Source organism: Cebus imitator, unplaced genomic scaffold (genome assembly GCF_001604975.1).
Source record: "Cebus imitator isolate Cc_AM_T3 unplaced genomic scaffold, Cebus_imitator-1.0 Scaffold256, whole genome shotgun sequence".
Taxonomy (NCBI): domain Eukaryota; kingdom Metazoa; phylum Chordata; class Mammalia; order Primates; family Cebidae; genus Cebus; species Cebus imitator.
This window is the reverse complement of record NW_016107571.1, coordinates 1,872,507-1,879,227: the sequence shown is the minus strand read 5'-3', so window position 1 is coordinate 1,879,227 and position 6,721 is coordinate 1,872,507.

Below are 6,721 nucleotides of genomic sequence, written 5' to 3'. Positions count from 1 at the left end.
ACTGCCAGATGCGGAGCAGTCATGGCTAGCGATTGTGGTCGTAAAGTCAAATGGTCGTAAGTTGCATAGGTCGTAAGTCGATCAATACCTGTACTTTCTTTTCTGCTATTTCTTGGGTTATGTTTAAAACCGTTAGGGTATTTCCATCATTATAAAGAATTTTCCATATATATTATTGTAAAATACAATTTCTGACACTAAAACTCTACCTTACGGTACTGTTAACTTTTTGGAGTTCTTTCCCATCTATTATCTCATTATCATCTTGTCAATTCTGTGACCAAGTATGGATAAGTATTATTATTTATGTTTTATATATAAGGAACAAAAGCAATTAAGAATAAGTTATTTGCTTCAAGCCAGTCCTTAACAAAGCCAATTTTAAAACCTAATTACTGGTGCTGAATCAGCTCATGGCCCCTGGCTTTTCTTTAATGATTCTCTAGGAGTTTCACTTTATTAAAAGCAGTAATTATACTTAAATGGACTGAAATGATACTTTTGTGATTTTTTTAAAATAATGGAGGTATATTAGTATGTGTAATGTCCTGTTTGTTTGCAAAATATGTTCCTTTAGTAAATACATTTGTCTAACTATAAAATCAGCTTTTTCCATGTGAGGAAAAAATCATACTATCATTTTAACTGTTTTTTAAGAGAGACATAGTATAAAACTTGGATGGTGGTTTCCCTGAAAACCTCATATAAAACCAAAGCCTAGCCGGCAACAGTGTGGCTCATGCCTGTAATCCCAGCACTTTGGAAGGCTGAGGTGGATGGATTAGAAGGTCAGGAGATCAAGGCCATCATAGCCAACATGGTGAAACTCCATCTCTACTAAAATCCAAAAACTTAGCCGGATGTGGTGGTACCCGCCTATAATCCCAGCTACTTGGGAGGCTGAGGCAGAGGAATTGCTTGAACCCAGCAGGCGGCTATTGCAGTGAGCCAAGATCACGCCACTATACTCCAGCCTGAAGACCAAGTGAGAATCTGTCTCAAAAAAAAAAAAAAAAAAAAAAAAAACCACCCAAAAACCAAAGCCCTATAATTTTATTGAGACAGGGTTTCATTCATGTTACCTAGGCTCTAGTGCAGTGGTGCAATATTGGCTCAGTGCAATCTCTGTCTCCTACCAGGCTCAAGCAATTCTCCTGCCCCAGCCTCCCTCAGCCTCCCAAGTAGCTGGGACTCCAGGTGCACACCAAAGCACCCAGCTAATTTTTATATTTTTAGTAAAGATGGAGTTTCGCCACCTTGCCCAAGCTGGTCTTGAACTTCTGATGTCAAGTGACCCCCCAATTCCAGCTCCCAAAGTGCTGAGATCACAGGCATGAGCCACCATGCCCAGCTCAAAGCCCAGTACTTTTTAAAAGCCTTGAGTGTTTCTCTTAAGCCAGAACCACCTTGTATAAGGCTTTATATCTACATATTTGCCTCACGTGGCTACTCATTTGCCACAAATATCTACTCAATTGTCTCACATTTGTCATCTATGGTCTTAACGTATACATAAACAAAAAAAAAGTGCTTGAAAGCAAATTTTAAAATCTATTTAAAATTCTTCATGTTTTATTTCTGTGAGAAGTAAACTGGCATGACCTAGGATCACTGAGACAAATAAGTCATTTCCTAAAAAAAAAAGAGCCTGCGGCTGGGCATGGTGGCTCATACCTGAAATGCTAACTAGCACTTTGGGAGGCTGAGGCGGGTGGATCACCTGCGGTCAGGAGTTCCAAACTAGCCTGGCCAACATGGTGAAACCCTGTCTCTACCAAAAACACAAAAATTAGCTGGGCATGATGGTGGGCGCCTGTAATCCCAGCTACTTGGGAGGCTGAGACAGGAGAATCACTTGAACCTAGGAGGTGGAGGTTGCAGTGAGCTGAGATGGTGCCACTGCACTCCAGCCTGGGAGACAGAGCAAGATTCTGTTTTTTAAATATATATAAACAGCAAGACTCTGTTTTTTAAATATATATGGTTAAGGACTAGCGTGTGTGTGTGTGTGTGTGTGTGTGTGTGTGTGTGTGTGTACAGAGTCTTGCTCTGTCTCCAGGCAGGCAAGATGTAGGATTAGGTATATATATATATATGTATATATATATATACAGTTTTAGGTGTATATATATATAAATACCTAATACTACATTTTGACACATATATATATACTTAATACTACATTTTGACAGAAGCTAATATATTGTGAAATCTCCTTCCATTCAAAATAATAATTAATAACAACTTAGTAAGGCTTTTTTAGGGATACAGAGAATGAACTAAGATTAGGGTAACTGTCTGGGTCTAGAAAGAAACAAAGTTGTTCTTGACATAAAGGACTCTCAGTTTTAAAGCCAGGACAAGTTGGGTATTCCTTATTAGGCAGTGGAGAGTACATCTGGATACTTGATAGCACACAGTGAAAGACTAAAGCATTTTCTAGTCACCTTCCAAACCAAAAAAAAACCCCCACAAATTCATTTCTATTTTTACCTCATGCAAGTACTAATGAGCAAAACAGAAACCAACAAAGGAGGCATACAACATTTTTAATGAGAATTCATTAGAGCTGAAATAATTCAAATTCAATTTTAAATAAGAGAATCCACTTTAAGGCATTAACTGTTTGCCTTGTGAAATGAAATTTTTAAAAATTAGTTTACTTTTCCTATTGACAAGCTTCCAGCTTTCACTTTTTAAACTTTTTTTTTTTTTTTTTGAGACAGAGTATTGCTCTGTTGCCTAGGCTGGAGTGCAGTGGCACAATCTCGGCTCACTGCAGCCTCCGCTTCCCACGTTCAAACAATTCCCCTGCCTCAGCCTCCTGAGTAGCTGGGATTACAGGTGCACGCCACCATGCCCGGCTAAATTTTGTATTTTTAGTAGAGAAGGGGTTTCACCATGTTGATCAGGCTGGTCTCAAACTCCTGACCTCGTGATCTGCCTGCCTTGACCCCCCACAGTGCTGGGATAACAGGCGTGAGCCACTGCACCCAGCCAAACTATTTTTAAGAGACAAACTGAGCCGAAGTAATGGCAAGGTGTTCCATCCTTTGACTTGTGTCAACCAACCTTAATGTTCTTTTAGCAGGAAAAAAAGAAGTCTATCTGTTAAGCATAGTATGCCAGGACCAAAGAAATAAGTGAGACAACTTTTAAAGAGCAACAGCAAATACTGTCTTCCTTCCACTGTCTCAAAACTAGACACAGTTCAATATAAGTTATTTATATACGGCACCCATAAATCAAAGGAGTGTGCTTATCATACCTAATTAAACAATTTCAAACCTAAATACTTCAGATGTATAGCAGTCCTCTGAAGCCACAGCAATAAGATGACTCACCAACTGGCAGGTGTCTTAGGTTCTACAAATAATGGGTGTTTGCCTGGATGAAAACAAATGTATGTGTCCCAACAGACGAACTCATCCTGCTTGGCTAAGAGAGGAGAGAGACTAAAAAAACTGATCAGTAGTATAGTACTTTATAATGGAAATAAGAATCAGACTTTGCTACAAAGAGACTTATAACTCATGCAGACTTTCAAAACACCCTTCCAATTTTTACTTACCAGAAAAGTACAATAGAATAAGATCTAAGATAATAAAAAATCAATTTATGATCTCCAAATTAAAAATAACTGCAAATGAGAATTATGACATTGAGTTCACTGCTTCAAGAAATGTGAAGTCAGTCACAAGAAAAATAAATCCATATTTATACCCTCCTATTATATTTTGTGACTTGATGTCAGTTTCCACTCAAGTGAAAATCAGTAGTACATATTTGAGTTCTAGTTCAAGGATGTATACTCTCATGTGAAAACTGACACCATGTCACAGTTAATAAGATATGGGTTTATAAATATGGAATTAAAAGAAACTTACCCTTTCCCTTTGTGCAGCTCTGACTTCCAACCCAGTTTCTATAGAAACAGGAGGACAAGTGCCAGTGCCAGAAGTCTGCCAATTAGAACTCATCTTTGAGTTGCTGAATAATAAAGTCAGATCCCAAAGTCGACTATAGGTTTTTGTCAGTAGTTCCTAAAAAGAAACCCAGGAGGAAAAAAGATGTTTAACCAATTACTGTACTTAGAAATGCTCCCTTTAAAATTGGCTTTAAAAAAAAATAAGGAGTTCCAATATCACATGTTAAAAAAAAATTGTATTAGGGCTTCAGACATTACTAAAATTAAGGAGCAGCAAACAGAAGAGAGGGTGTCTTTGAAGGTCCAAAACACTTTTAAACCACTACATTAAAGGAAAAAAGCACTCATACATTATGAAAATAAAGTAGTTTCAATCGCGAAACCTTAAAGTTCAAATGAATCCATTCCTTCTGTGGAATGAACTTTCAGTAAGGTTATAGCACTGCAAAGAGTAAACTTCACAAATGAAATTTGTCAGGAGAAATGATGACATAGGTGAAGCCTCCACTAAAAGCCTCTCATTTCTAGGAAAAATCTATAAATTACAAACGAACCTTTGAAAAGTTTTCTAGAGACATTAGCATTGCTGTGCTTGATGAAAAAATCCCCCTAAGTCACATATACCAATTTAGAAATCTTAAAATTGTGGGATCTAAGAAATAATCTGACTCCAGTTTTTCAACTGATATCCACGTGGTTGCTTGGTGAATGTACTTGGGAATCTTTCATCATAAAAATTTACACATTATTTTTATCTTTTCATATGCCTCTAGGTATAAGAAACACACATTAAAAGGATCAGTCCAGGTGCAGTGGCTCATGCCTGTAATCCCAGCATTATGGGAGGCCGAGGCAGGAGGTCAGGAGTTTGAGACCACCCTGGACAACATGGCAAAACCTTGTCTCTATTAAAAACACAAAAATTAGCCAGGCATGGTGGTTCGCGCTTGTAGTCCAAGCTACTCAGGAGGCTGAGGCAGAATTACCTGAACCTGGGAGACAGAGGAGGCTGCGGTAAGCTGAGATCGTGTCACTGCATTTCAGCCTGAATGACAGAACAAGACTATGTCTCCAAAAAAAAAAAAAAAAAAAAAAANAAAAAAAAAAAAAAAAAAAAAAAAAAAAGTAACCAGGCTTGGAGCAAGACTATGTCTCAAAAAAAACATGGCCAGGCATGATGACTCACGCCTGTAATTCTAGCACTTTGGGAGGCTGAAGCAGGTGGACTGCTTGAGTCCAGGAGTTCAAGACCAGCCTGGACAACATAATAAAACTCTGTCTCTACTAAAAATACAAAAATTAGCCAGGCATAGTGGTGCACACCTGTAGTCCAGCTACTTGGGAGGTTGAGGTGGGAAGATCACTTAAGCCCCAGAGGTGGAAGTTGCAGTGAGCTGAGTTCGTACCTCTGCACTCCAGTCTTGGTGACAATAGTGACACACTGTCTCAAAAAAATAATAATAAAATTATCATTCCTGACCTAATTTGATACACTGCAATTTAGAGTACTCTCTGAACATTCATACTGAACCATTCCTTTTAATACACAGGAATCTTAATACATTATTTGTCTCTGAGCATTCATACTGAACCATTCCTTTTAATACAAAATAATGTTAACACTACATTATTTGTCACTGTATACTTTAATAGGTATTTGATTCATGTTATGTAAGGAAGATTAATTTATGAAGTTCGTATATACACTTAAGAAACAAAGGCAATTAGGAACCATTCCTCCATCTTGCCCATATCTATCTCCTCACAGAAAGCTCTAAACCTATCACTACCAACTTTCCTAAATCCTGGGGTACCTATTGGCAGGGTGTCTACAATATCCTCACCTGTACCTGTAAAAAATAACATGTGAATGGGAAGGTGAGAAAAGATATAAGCATAGCAAAGTAATCAAGAACCAACCAACTAGGATAGGCAAAACAGTAACCCCTTCCCCTGTCTTGGTGACAGAGACCTCTGGTAATTTTCTGGCCACCGAGGCTCACTACTTAAGAACTCTTTTATTCTACTTTTCTCATTGAAAGTATTTTTTTTAAATGCTTTACAGTAAATGTCACTGACCAATGCACGAATCTGAGAATCTTATGCACACGGAAGATTCTAATTATCAATTTTTATCATACAGAACATTTATGGCTACATCTAAAGTACTGCTTCTCAGGCTTTAATATACATACAAATTATCTGGGGATCTTGTTCCATTCAGTGGGTTTGGGGTAAGGCCCTGCGATTCTGCATTTCTAATAAGCTTCCAGGTGAGACTAATGCTATTGGTCTGAGGACCGTACTTTGAATAACAGATTCTAGAAGACTGAGCAACATACATATTGTACTGAACCCCAATTACATTCCCAAAGTTTAGTGTTTTGATTTTCAAACAATCCTTAAAAGGCTGATTGTGTGTGTCTGTAGGTATAAAATCTGTCTCTAGAGCAGTGGTTCTCAGCCCTGACTATACATTACAATCACCTGGAAGCAGTTAAAACAAAATGCAAACAAACTTGGCCCTTTGCAGAAACCCACTCAACCTAATCAATTTAAACGAATCTCTGAGAGTGGGACCCAGTCACTGGTATTGAAGTTCCTCAGGTGATTCCATTGCACTTGTTGAGCCATTATTGAGACCTCTGCTATAGGATGCTGAAAAATTCCAATTAAAGAGTCTAGTTTACTGAAGTGTTTCTGTATATACAGAATATACACAAATGACATATATAAGATACTTATCTTGGGAGCTAGGTAAAATTATTGATATTTTTTTTTAAGAGATACGGC